The sequence below is a fragment of the Ostrea edulis genome, chromosome 8 (assembly GCF_947568905.1).
Source record: "Ostrea edulis chromosome 8, xbOstEdul1.1, whole genome shotgun sequence".
Lineage (NCBI taxonomy): Eukaryota > Metazoa > Mollusca > Bivalvia > Ostreida > Ostreidae > Ostrea > Ostrea edulis.
Window position 1 is genome coordinate 73,287,019 of NC_079171.1, and position 15,709 is coordinate 73,302,727.

Below are 15,709 nucleotides of genomic sequence, written 5' to 3' on the forward strand. Positions count from 1 at the left end.
CAATGTTACCTACCTCTAGGAATGGGGTAATTGAAAAATGCAATTGTAATTGCTGTGTTCAAATACATTTCTTATAAATAATTTGACATACTTAATTTATTTTGCTTTCAATTACAAGTACTTGCATGTATTTAAATGCCAATTCAATTACATTTTAATTACTGTTTAATTTCATTTTCAATGTTTATGCAATAATTAGATGCCTCAGTTTGTCCATATACTTGGTGCAGCATGATCATGGTGCCCAGGGCTATAGGTGAATGGTTAAGTGTGTTAATGTGTGAACCCTCTCCTACTTAAGAACAAAGACACTCATATTCTTAATGTTATTTAATAATCATGCAGATTATGAAAAACGCTGTGTTAATGTTATTACCAGAGATCCTTTTGCAATATATATTACAATAAAATACGTTCAAACCAAACTAATCCAAAGGCACAGGTAGACAAGTTCAGACATTACATTCAGAATATAATATGACTTAAAACGTATTAATGAATTTCATGTCCAAGAAAATGCATCTGGAAATTTCAAAATTATTTCCAGCAGAATTCTCCACAAAGGTTGAACATAAATCAAAGCAGGCTTCATAGTTAAATATTCCAAAACATTTTGAAATAAACTTCAGTAATAGAAATATATTTAATGACATTCTTCAAAGTAATTGAGGGTAATTAATTACATTTTTTTAATGTAAATTTATGTAATCTTAAATGCAAGTAATTGACAAAACTATCGATGTAATAGAAAGTATTTAATTACTTTTTTTTTAATGAAATTGACCACATCCCTGCTTACCTTCAAAGATATAACACATTTTTTTCTGAAAATATCATAGGCTTTAAAATAATGCAGGATATTGTTTTGTAAATTGGAATGTCACTAACAATAAATACACAATAGTATGCCCTCAGAAGAAACCGTCTCCCTCTTATTTGGTTCCATCAATATTTTGGAAGTCAATAAAATAAAGTGTCAGAAAATGTCCACATATTTTGCAAAATTTTACACCAATGGCTTCACAAGATTGTTAGTGAAGGGGGATATCTAAATAGACTGGACATTAAGTTTGATTTTATATACTTCAGCTAAGGTGGGTGTTATGGCTGTAAATAATTTGGCGTTTCTTGAAAATATACAATAATATTTTTTTCATCGATTCATCCAAACATCTTACATTCCCAATGTTGAAAATTTAAAAAAAAAACCGCAAATGCTTAATGATATAGCACAAGGAAAATACAGTTATTTAAAACACAGATTCTTGCTCACACCAAATGTTACAGAAATTAAATGTGTAACACGCAAAATTATTACACTATTGGCCAACCACAATTTGTACGAAAGATAAACAATTTAGAAATTGGATAAAAAATATTGTGTACAGGCTGTTATTTGACTAAATGGTGTTTGGTGTGTTCATACAAATTGTTAGGTCATTTGTTAGCATAGCGAATTCTACTGCGGATCGTTCAACATATTTGAAAAAGATGTAAAGCTCGGGTCGGGTGCAACTGGTCGACAGTGGATGCTTACTCCTCATTGGTACCTGATCCTACCCAGAAGACTCTTATTCCTCAGTGGTTTCCTGATAATAGTTGTAGCGTGTCCAGGAGTCCGTGTTTCCCAAATCAAATTTTTGCATTCCTTCTAAGAGCTATGAGATACATCAAGATCGCTATCTTCCTCATCTCATTGCACAATTTCAAATCCTGTAACGCAAATTAATATCACTCAAAACTTCATAACATAAAGGCTAACGTTAATTGCATTGATTCTTCGGAGCATCTAAAATACACTAAAGTATCAACCAATTCAAAATTAGTCCCAGGACACTGTAATAGCTCCTGATGACAAAACATCAATCAACATTGTAAATGTGCAGTATAAGTAAGTATAATTTGATAATGACAAAAATCGATAAATGTAATGGGAGATACATAATTCTGCTTTATGCAAGGTGAATCTAACGAACAGTGATCAATCTCATAACTCATATAAGCAATACAAAATAGATAGTTGGGCAAACACGGACCCCTGGACAAACCAGAGGTGGGATCAGGTGCCTAGGAGGAGTAAGCATCCCCTGTTGACCGGTCACACCCGCCGTGAGCCCCATATCCTGATCAGGTAAACGGAGTTATCCGCAGTCAAAATCAGTGTGCCAAGAACGGCTTAACAATCGGTATGAAACACGTCAGACAGCATTTGACCCAATGCGAGGTTGTATTGATTTTCCATTGATGGATGTTAGTAAAAAAAAGAATGTAACTGATTTTAAGATTTTATCACGAGGATGTGAAGAAGCTAAAATGAATTACATATTTTGTGAAATTAAACTGAATATTGATGAGATGTTTATCGACACGTCTGTGGGTCTAGATCCCGTGAGCTTTGATTTGAAGTTTCCCAATTTAAACGAGGAATTTGTTGAAATTATCAGGTGGTCTTCAACAATATATTTACACAACAGTTTTAAAAATATATATAAATGATGATTATGCCCACTGGTGCATCACCAGTTAGTGTAAACTTTTTTAAGAAAGGAAAACTATCACAGCAATGATACAATACAGATTACAAGTGTATAATTTACCACATGTATGCACTAAACTAAGCTACAGTCGGGAAAAACGAGATTCAGTCTTACATTACAATATATACTTAAATTTTCGAAGTCGTTACAAATGTGATACATGATTATTGACGTCACAATGGAAAAAGTCGTTCATTCGGAAATTACATTACTAAAGTCATGTACTCCGCGAGTAAATGGATGTCAATGTTCAGTCCAACCAGCTTGAACACAATGCCCAAGTGTACATCTGGTGAATTATTAAAGTTTAAAGTCAGCAATTTGCAAATTCTTTAGTTGTTATGATGATCTAGTTTTCCAATAAAGTATATCAGTGAGTCAATTGCTGTCCCACGCGTTTCATACAAATAGTCACGTCAGTCTTGGAATACTGATTTTGAATATGGATTATTCCGTTTCGCTGATATGAACATATGACGCAAGGCGGGTGTGATCGGTCGCCCCAATATGCTTGATAATTTTAAGGCCATGGACATTGCTTAATCGTCGTCGATTCAAGTTCATGATTGACTTCTAACCTACTGTCATTATGCTAGAATTTCTGATAAATTGATATGACCTATATCGCAAAACTCGTTTGGATATTTAGAAATTCAAAAAGAGAAATTACTAACGTATCTATGGGTTTAAGCAGTGATCCAGTAATTTTGCAAGTATCCAGACTTACCCTTGACTTACTTTGATATGTGTCTCTATTGTAACCTTATTATCATTTTATATATCTCCCGGTCTTTACCATTTGCATCTGATGTCCTGAGATTCTTAGCTTAGTCTAACTTTTAGGCGGGAGGTTGATCCGGATACCAAAAATTGTCACTACACCACTCACGCTGTTACGGGCAATCTCTCCAGATATTCTGTTATACTGGGCTTCCTTAAGATCCAAAGGATACCGACACACATTGGCTGTTATTGTTATCAAAACACTTCTCTTTGGTTGGTTCAGACCACATTATCTGCAGATATAACTTCACCTGGAATATATGATTAAATATTTGATTGACAGGCGGCTTACCATTCATCACGATACAGGCAAAAATCAGAATGTTAACTAATAACTGGGCCTTTAAGGGAATTAGCATGGATTATTGAACGAAAAAAAACAGTTTGGATGATTTCAAGTACATTTATATTTGACCTGGCCCTACTCAAAAATGAAATCCCAATGCAGAGCCACACTCTCGCTTTCCAAAGTGTGATATTTACGGTATCAGTCTGATTTTTATATGGCACAATGAATAACCAACATCGATCCCTTCCGGGGCTTTCTTATCAGCTGTTTAGATCGCTTTGAGAAAGGAAAGGGGGGTAAAGAGGTTTAAGCTTTAGAAAACAATGGTTTGAGAACAAATGACATTTTGGTAAAATGACAACGTGTCAATTGCAGTATGCATATCAGTGATGCATTTAATGTACATTGACTAGTAATGGATGTAAACGTTCCACAATGATTTGAGTTGATGCACATATGTAACATCTGGACTTATAGGGGGATCGTGAATGTGGAGAGATGGATGGGACAGGAAAGGGGTCGAATTTCCAACAGTATCATGTTATTAGCTAGTATTGTTTCATTTTGTTATGATGACACGATATGAAATAAAACAGGGTTTGATTTTATGTGTTTTACTTACATTACATGTTGTAAAACTGTACACCATTTGACGTTACAATGAAAATATACGTCAAAAGGTTGTACGGTACATATTATTATGTTTGCATCACAGGGAAAGCGTCAAAATATAGTGTCGTTATTTACTACCGTTATCAAGTAATAGCCTGCATACGTGAAACATGTTCTTGTCAAATATTTGGCAAATCATTATATGAAAAGAGAAGATAACGAACAGTGGTCAATCTCAAAACTTTTATAAGCAATACAAAATAGAGAATTGGGCAAACACGGATATAATCAGGTGCCTAGGAGGAATAAGTATCCCCTGCCAAAAAACTATATAGTATCCCTTTATGATGACAAATCACCCTCGCGGCTGAGTTAAGGCTTTTCATATAAATATCAGTGCTGTAAAAAATGTACTTTACCGCACTGGCACATTACATGATGTCACAATGAAAAATACGTCATGATGAAAGTCATGACGTAAATGTCTACGTTCCGTTTGCGGTTGGAAATAGCACGTCAAAATATTTTTTTCGTTATTTACCACCGCTGTCAAATAATAAACCGCAATCGTGTAAAAGTTTCTTTCAAATGGGTTATATTAATTCTCTTTGATATTGAAATAGTTTGAATTTCTCCTTTATATAACATACATGCTAAAGTAATAGCCATATTATATTGTGATCTTCACATCGCCCCTAATATGCACATATAATGACTTTCACAATGGACTCATTTGCATAAACACGGTTTTCGTACATACAAACTTCATCATCGGCACGACACCTCGAAGTTTTTTAGTGAAAGTTGTTTGATTTATGTGACATGTGAACTTCAGTGCAGAAGGAAAGGTAGGGGAGCAAATTGTGGCTTCGATAGAAAACATGTTTTTCAGGCTAGATTCAACTTCGTATATGCAAAAATCACCACATCTTGCATATTCAACGCAAAAAATTAAACATGTTAGAAGTCACGACAAACTTGCTCTCATCACTTTTCGAATTAAGGAATTAATATGTTTTGAAGTTATATTAACTTCAACTTGCATTGATATCTGGATATCGTGCCAATGGAACGATTTATACGTACACAGTACGGTTTTATCTTGATATTTGATCACCTGATATACAGCTGATGTAGAGACTGTCGGTATGGTGAAAAATGTATGGGAGGCCAATATGCACTTACATTTATATATGTTTGTATAAAACGGTTGTGTGTACATAATGTGTCAAACATTTATCTGTTTATTAATGCTTTTTCCTCTGACATATTTATGTGGCCCTACTTAACACAACTGCGCTTCATGTTTAATATATGATATGCAGAAAGGAGATATTCACATCATATTGTGACGTTGACATCGCCCCAAGTCTGAATAACTGGTGTGCCTAAAAAAATCGCTTATGTGCATAAATAATCACACCGGTCAACAGGGTATGCTTACTCGTCCTAGGCACCTGATCCTACCTCTGGTGTTTCCAGGGGTCCGTGTTTGCCCAACCATCTGTTTTGTATTGCATATAGGAGTTATGAGATTGATCAATGTTAGTTATCTTCACCTTGCATTGTACATTAACAGTAGCAAAATACAGCTGTAACAACAATGCAACTTTTTCTTAGATATATTTCAGATATAGTTATCCTAACACTGTCTGCATATGAGTGAAAAATTCTTGATCGAGACGCTAAGAAAGATACCAGTTTAAATCATCAATGAAGGTCATGTTCGACCAGAAGATTGTTTAGATTAAAATATGTATGTAACACCCCTACATCCAGGAACACAAACGACAGTGAGAGATCAATGTTACAATATTTTAGGGTATGCTTCGTTTGAACGCCCTGAAACCATTAAACATATTATAGTACATTCATTGAGATAATGTGCATGTGCTCTAAGGTTGTGGCAATATCGTATTTCTTTCAGGTTTAATTGATTGATCAGAAAACATATAAAAAAATAGGTGACTGTTTTGCTTTTATTTGTCATTATTTGGTCCACATTTTCTTTGAGCTGCTATAATTCATAAAAGGCGAAGGTAACAAACACTTATCACTAAACTAGGTTAAGGGCTTACATAGTAAAACGTACACTAATGATGGGTTGAAATTACACCTCACATTCACGGGTATCATTACAATCGTTACGGTTAAACTCCTAAACGATTCTACGCATATGTTGACTGTGACTTAGCTACCGTAAATTACAATCATTGTAATTTCCTGTGACGTCAGTTGAATATCACGTTACACTTTTTTTGGAAAACAGCAAGATACCCTACTTGTTAAAAAAAGTTAAGGTTCATGCGGGTAAAATATAAAAATCTTTAACATGAAAAGTGTTGAGAGCAAATGTATACTTTGACATGTTAACACTCAACAGTGATCAGCGAATTACCGGGGTTGTCCACATTCCTATGCATATCATACCGTTAATATAAAAGACAGGAATTGCTCATCGCACTTTTCAAATGCATAGACATATCTGTATTGTTTTTTATAGCCCTGAACGTTGGCACTGTTTCTGTAGTATGAGATAATTTATGTACATGATAACATTTTTAAACGCATCAATCATTCAGATTAGGGGTGATTTCAAGGTCACAATATAATATGGATACCAACTTCGTTCATACTACATATTAAAAATGGAGAATCATTTGATATCATAAATGAATAATATATGCAAGGTGAAGATAACGAACAGTGATCAATCTCATAACACCTACAAGCAATACAAAATAGATAGTTGGGCAAACACGGACCCCTGGACACACCAGAGGTGAAATCGGGTGCCTAGGAGGAGTAAACATCCCCTGATATCAAATCATTTGACAAGAAATGTTTTCACGTATACATCTTATCGCTTGAAAACAGTAGTTAATAACGACAAAAGATGATGACACTTTCCCCGCAATACATATATCAGAACATGCACGCTGTGACGTACTCTTTCATTGTTACGTCTTATAGTGCGAATTGCACAGAGGTACATTGATAACATCACTGTGATTTTTCTGGGATAGCCTTAACTCAGCTGTGCAATATCATAACTCCTATAATAAATACAAAATAGAGAGTAGGGCACACATGGACCCCTGTATAAACCAGAGGTGGGACCGGGTGCCTAGGAGGAATAAGCATCGCTTGGCTGGTTGACCGGTCGATATGGGTGCGCACTCCTGCTAGGCACTTGCTTCCACCTTTGGTATGTCCAGGGTCCGTGTTTTTACACCTCTTTAAGGTTTTGTCCTCGTGGGATGTATGCAATTGATCATTACTCGTTTTCGTAACTTCTCACAAAAATCTGGATATATTATGTATGATTTTATCTTGTTCACTGCAATAGCAATCAACTTCAGCGAAAACAAAACATCATATTTAATTTGATCGTATAGCTTTGCGTAAAAAGTTAAGGACAAGGATTCAGATAAGATAGTCCCAATGATAAGTTGAGCTTCCCCAGGGACTGTTAGTATTTTCTAGCAAACAACCGATAACATTGGCATGGTTTTCTCTTCCAAAATAATGATTTTTTACAGTTGATTTTGTGAGCTTCATCAGTAGTAGCTACGTTAATATATTCAACTTTGTTCAGATGTTTCGATAACGGCACTCGTGGAATGAACAACAACACTAGATCAATTGCTGTACTGAAGCTTTCTCAAAATTTGTGAAGAAAGGTCCAGCATACACGGCAATTCATCTCTAAAGTCAAAGGAAAACTCGCTAATTAAGCGAAAACTTACTACAAACAACATGTGATCAAAATTTATATGACCTTTTTGTAAATGAATATTGTTCCGTACATACGTCATGGCTACATGTCTTTGACATACAATGACATGCTAGGAAATTCCAAAATTAGATAATAATCTGACTTTAAAGAAGATAAGGGGATGCTTACTAGTTCTAGTCATCTTTGGAATGTGTATCAGGGCCATCTGCAGAGTATCTGTGTTCACAATGTATAACGGTAGCTGACGCAGTCTACATCCACCTCACTTTTACTCTCCCTTATTCTCAGTAATTGGTCCAATGGATAATTTCTTTCATAAATATAGAGTTATCATAAATTAATGTTACACTTTTTTAGAATACGTTATACATTCTAGAAATTAATGTATATCATAAAGGAATGCTATATAATTATATGACAATACATGTTTTACGTATACAGCTTATAACTTGATACCGGTAGTAAATAACGACAAAATAGTACGACACTTTCCCCGTGATACAACTATCAGAACCTGTACGTTGAGACGAACCTTTTCGTTGTGACATTGTGACGTCCTATGGTGCGAAGTACACAGAAGTACATTTATAAGAGCACTGGCATTTTTCTCGAGTAGTCTTAACTGATCTGTGTATCAATTCACTTTCCATTTTTTGATATATAATATACAGGAAGGTGATATCCATATTGTATTGCGACCTAGCAATTGCCCCAAGTCTGAATGACTAATGTGTTTAACAATCCATTTATGTGCATGAATAATCGCATTGTACATGAACAGTGGCAAACATCAGCTATAACCAGCATTATGGATTTTTCTGAGATATAGTTTAGATATATTTATCCAATAACTGTTTAGATCATCAATGGAGGTCATGCTCTATCAGAGCAGTGTTTAGATTTTTAAAAAAAAATATGAAACACTCTTACGTCCAGGAACGCAAACGACAGTAAAATATCAATTTTACAATCGGATAGGATATGTTGAGTAAACAATCACACATATAGCACATTGATTCAGAAATTTTGCGCGTATTTTAATAGCATGATGACATCTTATATCTATTCAGGTTAAAAAGTTTTATCCACAAACATAACAAAAATAGATCGCTGTCAATGCATATATTACATACAGATTTCCATTATTTTGTGAGAGATACATGTACCCGTCATTACTCGATATTAGTACTCGTCAATATTGTTCTGCAATTATACCAAATAAATAACCTAATACATACAGTTAGGGAAGCAGCACAATTTAGTATCATGCTCTCTAATCTTTCCAGAAATCCCATTTAAATTTATGGATTTCTAAAAGACAATTCATAATGCACAGTGTATGAACAGTTTAGACTTCGCGATGTATAACTACAGTATACGACACGAGTTTTACACACCAAACCGAGGAAAAACCATGGAGGAAAAATTCACGACGATGTGTGTTATTTGCCAATACACAAACCTTCCCTGGGTTTCGTCGTAGCTATCACCACTTTGCAGGATGTGTGAAATATGCCATCGGCTCAATAATCGTGATAAAGTGGAATTCAAAAAGATAGTTTAATATCGGTCTAAACAAATTAACTTGATTCAATATCGAAATTAAAACAATGCCGATTATTAATAAATTGGAATTAATCTATTACATATATCAATAGAAGCAAAAATGTATCCATCAAATGATTTAAAATCGATAAATCATGAATTAATCACATTTGACCGAAACTTATTTTTAATCTGGATAATACAGTGATTTAATGATTTTTGGCACAGCAGAATAAATCAGGGTTAGATAGTCCCCGTATCTGTACTTTACAGAAATGGTTGTCTTCTTCTGAAGAGTGGCAACTATATTCAATGGGCCTGTAGGATGTAAGATCTAGTCTAATACCATGTGTATTTTGTGCCAAACTAATATATATCACACTTTTCGCAGGAAGTCAAACACTTCTGTTAATTTCAAATATCTGGATTAGCTGACACCCCCCCCCCCAGTACTATTGTGCCAAAAAATCCTTTCACTTGCATGGAATATACAAGTTATACACAAGTCATTGTTGTAGACAGAACTCATTGGGACCATATATATATATATATATATATATATATATATATATATATATATATATATATATATATATATATATATAATATATATATATATATATAATATATATATATATATTATATATATATATATATATATATATATATATATATAATATATATATATATATATATATATATATATATATATATATATATATATATATATATATTTACGAAAAAAGATACTGAATGATAAACAAGACCAACAGCTGATTGACAGCCACGTGCTATAATTGTTTATGTTTACAATGTATCAAAAACTTTTAATGGGCATGTTGAAGGTTAGCTTTTTAAAAATCTTGTTAAGAAGAAAAGAAAACAATAGCAAGTAATGGTACATAACTTTTCCGATCTTCAAAACCTTAAATTCTGAACATGTGTGGGTGGGTGAGTAGTTTCCGTCCACTGAAATTGCCTTGACTTCCCCTTCCGCCTTCAAGTTCTGAAATCGTGATATGATGAATCAATTAAATACATGTATGCACCTTGGAGAGAGAGAGATAAAGAGAGAGAGAGAGAGAAAGAGAGAGAGAGAGAGAGAGAGAGAGAGAGAGAGAGAGAGAGAGAGAGAGAGAGAGAGAGAGAGAGAGAGAGAGAGAGAGAGAGAGAGAGAGAGAGAGAGAGAGAGAGAGAGTGTGTGTAAACATCAGTAATTATATACAGGTACGTGAAGTTTCCTCAGATAGTTTAATGTACACAATTTCTCCTATCTATTATATATTCCCCTTCATCCATGTATTTTTATTTCACCATTGGTTTTTTTTCTTCGTGTTATTTGTTTCCGGCTATTCCGAGAAAGACCGCCCCCCCCTTTCTAAAACGATGTTGTATCCCTTTTTTGACATTACTTTAAACCGATAGTATGGTTTAATACGCTTTGTAGTCATTTCTGGTGTGGCCTTGACATGTAGGTATTCAAATAAATATCTGTAAAAGATTGATAAATTCTGAAAATTAATGAAAATAATTGAAAAGAAGTAAACTGTAACATGCTATATATTTATTGGACCACCGCGTCGGTCGAGATGTCAGCACGTTCGCCCCGCATGCGGAAGGCGGGGGTTCGAATCCCGGCCGCGACACACCTAAGTCGTTAAACAGGTAGTGATAATTACATCGCCAAACGCTCGGCATTAGGTGTGGATGTCACGGGTCCTCTTACATGACCTTATAAACGGATGAACCATGTTACAATAGGTGTGGCACGCAAAGGAACCCTTACTGCTCAATGACCATAAGCGCCGAGGATAGGCCTACATTTGAAGCCCATCACCAGTCTTGGTTACGTCTCCATATGAGTGAAAAATTCTCGAGTGAGACGTTAAGCAAGATACAATTAATCAATATATTCATTGGAAACTTAAAACCGGTGGTCATAATTCAATTATGTGTAGTTATTTAGTGTAACTTAAGTATATGATATCACAGTAAACCACACAGATTGTATTCCAATATGAAAGTGAAATAAGTTAAAAAAAAGAAAAAAAAAAAAAAGATAACATGTCAGAAGTACTTAATGCATTTTTTCTTGGGGGTCCAAATTCCCATTGAACAAATCTAGCTAAGGTTTAATTGTGTACAAGGTAGTGTTTCAAATATAATGCTCAACCATACAAACTTAATTCCATAATGAATTACAATATGCACCAAGGAACCTATACTTGTAGTAGGTAGTTATAGGAGAACTATTCCTCAGGAATGGTCTAGTACATAACCATGGCCTTAACATGGTGTTTTATCCAAAAGGAAGATTTTTTTACGATTGATGGTGTTTCGATAACGGCATTCTTGGAATGAAACAATAACCCTAGATCAATTTCTGTACTGTAGTTTTCTCAAAATATGTGAAGAAAGTTCCAGCCTACACGACAATTTATCTCTAAGGTCAAAGGAAAACTCGCTAACTAAGCGAAAGCTTACTACAAACAACATGTGATCCAAAATTTATATGACCTTTTTCGTAAATGAAAATACAATGACGTGCTAGAAAATTCCAAAATTAGACAATAATCTTCCTTTAAAGAAGATAGGGGATACCTACTCATCCTAGACATATAATCCCACCTTTGGAACGTGTATCAGGGCCGTCTGCAGAGTGTCTGTGTTCAAAATGTATAACGGTAGCTTACACAATCTACATCCACCCCACGATTGATTGTGTAAGCTTTGTCAGTAGTAGCTATGTTGATATATTCAATCTTGTTCAGATGTTATTTCGATAACGACATTAGTGAAAAGAATAGTAACACTAGAATAATTACTGTATTGTAGCGCTCTCAAAGTTTGTGAAGAAATTGCAAAGCTGCATTCAAAACAAGAAAAGTACCCCTGCTACTGTAATCAGTAAATAAAAATAAGTTTCAGTCTGGTGACATTACTCTTATTGCAATTTATCTCTAAAGTCAAAGGAAACCTCGATAATTAAGCGAGAGCTTACTACAGACAACATGTGATAAGATGTTGATATGACTTTTTTTGTAAATGATAATTATCCCGCAAATACGTCCTGACTACATGTCTTTGACATACAAGAGACCTACTAGAACAAACCCAAAATCACAAAGTGATCTTACTTTAAACAAGATAGGAGGATGCATAATCCCCCTAGGCACATGATCCCACTTTTGGTATATCCAGAGGTCTGTGTTTGTCCAATTCTCTACTTTGCATTGCTTATACGAACTACAAGATTGATCACTGTTCGTTATATTCGCCTTTCATAAGGTGGATGTATTGATCACCTTGGCTAACAATCACTATGAACCAATCGCAAATACGTATAGATAGCATACCAGTAAAGAATGAGGAGGAAATAATTCCAATTATCAGGTTTAATCACATCCCAGTGTTTACGTTTGTCTAGAGACCCGATATGATATTGTGTTAGTGTTTGTAAATGTAATGAAATAAAACACATATGAAGTAATACAGGTATGCAGAATGTATGTTGTTGTTTAAAATGGTCACCACCATGATTTGTTAACCATGCAATTGTATTGATGAATATTAAACCAATAATGATCAATGATTGGTAGCAGTGCTGGACTTCTGAACACGGTATTTTAGTCAAAGTCACCAACATGCCGTACGTTTTTTTCACGGATCAATGGATTTGGGCGGAACTTATATATAGTGATTGTTTATTGCTTGAGATTTACATGGTCAATATATCAGGATGTTGTTTACTTTTGATATTCACAGAACGTGTTCAGGGCCATCTGCAGAGTATCTGTGGTCAGCGTGTATAATGTTTGCGTACCTAATGTTGCTGACACAATCTAGATCCACCACTCTTTCTGTCGTCCTTATCATCAGTCATTGGCTCAATATTTTTTTTTCTTTTATAAACATAGAGATATCAGAAATTAATGATCAGCGTTTTCAATAAGTGATGCATTTTAGAAACTAATGTGGAAACTATTTTTGGATTTCTTATTGAGTACTCTACAATACATTTCTAGAGAGTATATATTGACATACCATTATATCAAAATTTCATTGTTCACCGGGGCTTTCTTTAAAGATGACTTACAAGAAAATAGCAATTGTGTACAAGTCAATGCTATCAAAACTATGTTATACTGAGCTTCTTCAAGATCTAAAGAATACCGGTAAGCATTGGCTGTGTTTATCATTAAAACACCTTTCTTGGGTTATTTCAGAACACAGTCACTGTAGAGGTCACTCAGCTTGAATTTTACATGATACTATGATACTTTTACATGATAATTTTACATGATACTATGATTATTCGCCATCGATTCCTTCACAGTCATTCTGATCAGCTGAGGTAAAATCAAAGTTGAGATTTTGTTACAAAAGGGGGTTGGGGTTCAAGGCGATTCAACCTTTAGAAAGAAATCGGTTGGAAAACAATGGCATGTTTGCGGATGAGAGAGCGCCGATTGCATTATGCATGTTGATGACGCATTCAGTGATAATACATTGATATTTATGGATGTGATAGTGTTACATTGATCTGAGTTGGTGAATATGCTCAACATTTGGAGTTTAGGGGTATCAGAAAGTCGGGGTGACGGATGGGAAAGGGGAGGAGGGACCAATTCAAATCTCCACCAGTATCATGATATTAGCTGATAATATTTCACTTTGTTGCGATGACACAATATCAAAGACAGTTTCTTTTAATTTTATGTGTTTTATTTACATTGCATACAATTATAGATATGAACAGGGATCAATCTCACAACTCCTACAAGCAATACAAAATAGATAGTTGGGCAAACTTTATGATAACATATCACTTTTCATTTTTTTAATATATGATATGCAGGAAGGTGATATCCATATTATATTGTAACGTTCAAATCGCCCCTAAATTTAATGACTAATGTGTTTAAAAATTCACTTAAGTGCATCGAAATTACAACTGTACAGAGATGGTGATAAAGAGCAGGTGCACCAACTATAAAACACAATACGATTTTTTCTGATACAGGAAATAATTTCTGTCTTGTGTATTAAAGGTATGGTAAGTACTCCGTTACTAGTTTGAAAACACGGATGTATATCTAATTGCTGTGATAAAATTAGAAATTCATTTAAAAATTAAGGATTATCTCCCTCATGCATAGCTCTCATCATTAGACGAATTTTGACTCCACTTTGTGGCACTCTATTTTCTCCTATAATAGCTGTAGCAAGTTTATTGTTATCTTGAATTTCAAACATTTCAGTTGAGCATCACTGAAGAGACATTATTTAATGAAATGCGCCTCTGGTGCATCAAAATTGGTACCGTATAAGTTTTACATGTATAAGGATGTGAACAACCCTGGTAATTCGTAATGGATGCGGATGCAAGGTGAATATATGTTGTTAAGGTATATGGTGGACAGCATCCAAAATCATAATGTTCAATTTATATCCTGGTGTTACAAAATCTAAGTATAGACTATCTTTTGCTTTTTTAAATAACATTAAAAAATATCCTTTGAATAGGGCAAAGTTTTGTGCAAATATCATATGGACGTAAATGTTTATCGGCGTAATGTAAAATTGAATCAAGTGTGAGATTGTGCATACTTGTTCTTTTATATGAACGGTGCTAATGGCTGCGTTTACGTTTCTGGGCTGTTGAAAAGAGTCCCATAATATATACGTTATTTCTTTGTGGACTAGTCACATTCCCTACATTGTCGTTATCAGCATTACATTGCATCCGTAAGAAAACACAGTGTTTGAATTTTTGATCCAGTGATTTTCTCGTTCTCTATGAAAAGAGTTATTTAATGTTGCATTGTTTGTATGAGAGTATTTCTTTTCTAGAATATTAACACACATGAACAAAATAGAGTTGTCAGGGAAATTAAAATGTTTAAGAGAAATTGGTCGCAATCGTTACTAATTTGAATTGTGTGTCCCGATTTTTTATTAAGTGAAACCATAGTTTCCCCGACATAAATTAAGCCATAGAGGGTACAACCGATAACATTGAAAACGTTAGGAGATTTACAGGTCAAGTTATCAAAGGTTTTCGTACAGAAACTACGTCAGTGAAAATACTAGTAAATGAAATTATAAATATTGATATATTGCAAGTTTTATTTATCCTTATCAACCTATTGACGGACAAGCGGATAAAGTTAAAAGTGAAACGACTTAATCTACGGTAGGAAA

The 15,709-nt window shown here is 34.4% G+C and overlaps 1 long non-coding RNA gene across 1 annotated transcript; it reads right to left on the reverse strand.

The window, feature by feature from the left end:
- Positions 1-419: 419 nt before the first annotated feature.
- Positions 420-8,232, reverse strand: LOC130049302 (uncharacterized). The gene is made up of 3 exons (XR_008797805.1): positions 8,129-8,232; positions 3,334-3,571; positions 420-1,713 (listed from the first exon to the last, which is right to left on the reverse strand). It is a non-coding gene; the product is annotated as an uncharacterized LOC130049302 (long non-coding RNA).
- Between the last annotated feature and the right edge of the window lie 7,477 nt (positions 8,233-15,709).